Source organism: Rhinoraja longicauda, chromosome 24 (genome assembly GCF_053455715.1).
Source record: "Rhinoraja longicauda isolate Sanriku21f chromosome 24, sRhiLon1.1, whole genome shotgun sequence".
Lineage (NCBI taxonomy): Eukaryota > Metazoa > Chordata > Chondrichthyes > Rajiformes > Arhynchobatidae > Rhinoraja > Rhinoraja longicauda.
The window spans coordinates 1,440,637-1,441,953 of record NC_135976.1 but is presented as its reverse complement, the minus strand read 5'-3'; positions in this window follow the sequence as shown (position 1 = coordinate 1,441,953).

The window sequence follows — 1,317 nt, the reverse complement described above, 5'->3', positions numbered from 1 at the left end:
ATATATATTGAATTTTATTCCTACAAAAGATACGAATTTAACAATAAAAGTTTAAAAATTTGAACAAAACAATTGGTGGAGCGGGAGCACGTGGCCACTGGCTGGGTGAGGTCACGTGGGGCGCGGGGCGGTGACGTCACCTTGTCCCGTATTTGGGAGTGAGATAGATGGCAATCCTAACGGCCAACCCCGAGACACAGACCCTCACCTCCCCCCCCCCCCCCCCCCCACACACCCAGAGGGACAGAGCCCGGCAACAAGACAGAGACAGGCAGTGGCAGCGGCACAGAGGTGAGAGACCAGGGGAGACTGTGGGGTGGGGGGAGGACCTTGGGTTGCCAACTGTCCCGTATTAGGCCCGTGGGCCGCTGTCGGCCCCGACACTGTAGGCCGGGACAGTGCAGGTTAACGGAGCTCGTTAACGTTAACCAGAGTTCGGGGAGTGGGCCGAGTGTGTTCGGGGGGCGGGGCCGAGTGTGTTCGGGGCCGAGTGTGTTCGGGGCCGAGTGTGTTCGGGGCCGAGTGTGTTCGGGGCCGAGTGTGTTCGGGGGGCGGGGCCGAGTGTGTTCGGGGCCGAGTGTGTTCGGGGCGAGTGTGTTCAGGGCCGAGTGTGTTCGGGGAGCGAGGCCGAGTGTGTTCGGGGCCAAGTGTGTTCGGGGCCGAGTGTGTTCGGGGCCGAGTGTGTTCGGGGCCGAGTGTGTGGGGAGTGGGGGGGCTGAGTATGTTCGGGGCCGAGTGTGTTCGGGGAGTGGGGCCGAGTGTGTTCGGGGCCGAGTGTGTTCGGGGCCGAGTGTGTTCGGGGAGTGGGGCCGAGTGTGTTCGGGGCCGAGTGTGTTCGGGGCCGAGTGTGTTCGGAGCCGAGTGTGTTCGGGGTCGTGTGTTCGGGGCCGAGTGTGTTCGGGGTCATGTGTTCGGGGCCGAGTGTGTTCGGGGAGCGGGGGGGCCGAGTGTGTTCGGGGAGCGGGGGGGCCGAGTGTGTTCGGGGTCGTGTGTTCGGGGCCGAGTGTGTTCGGGGAGCGGGGGGGCCGAGTGTGTTCGGGGCCGAGTGTGTTCGGAGCCGAGTGTGTTCGGGGTCGTGTGTTCGGGGCCGAGTGTGTTCGGGGTCATGTGTTCGGGGCCGAGTGTGTTCGGGGAGCGGGGGGGCCGAGTGTGTTCGGGGAGCGGGGGGGCCGAGTGTGTTCGGGGAGCGGGGGGGCCGAGTGTGTTCGGGGTCGTGTGTTCGGGGCCGAGTGTGTTCGGGGAGCGGGGGGGCCGAGTGTGTTCGGGGTCGAGTGTGTTCGGGGCCGAGTGTGTTCGGGGTCATGTGTGGGGAGCAGG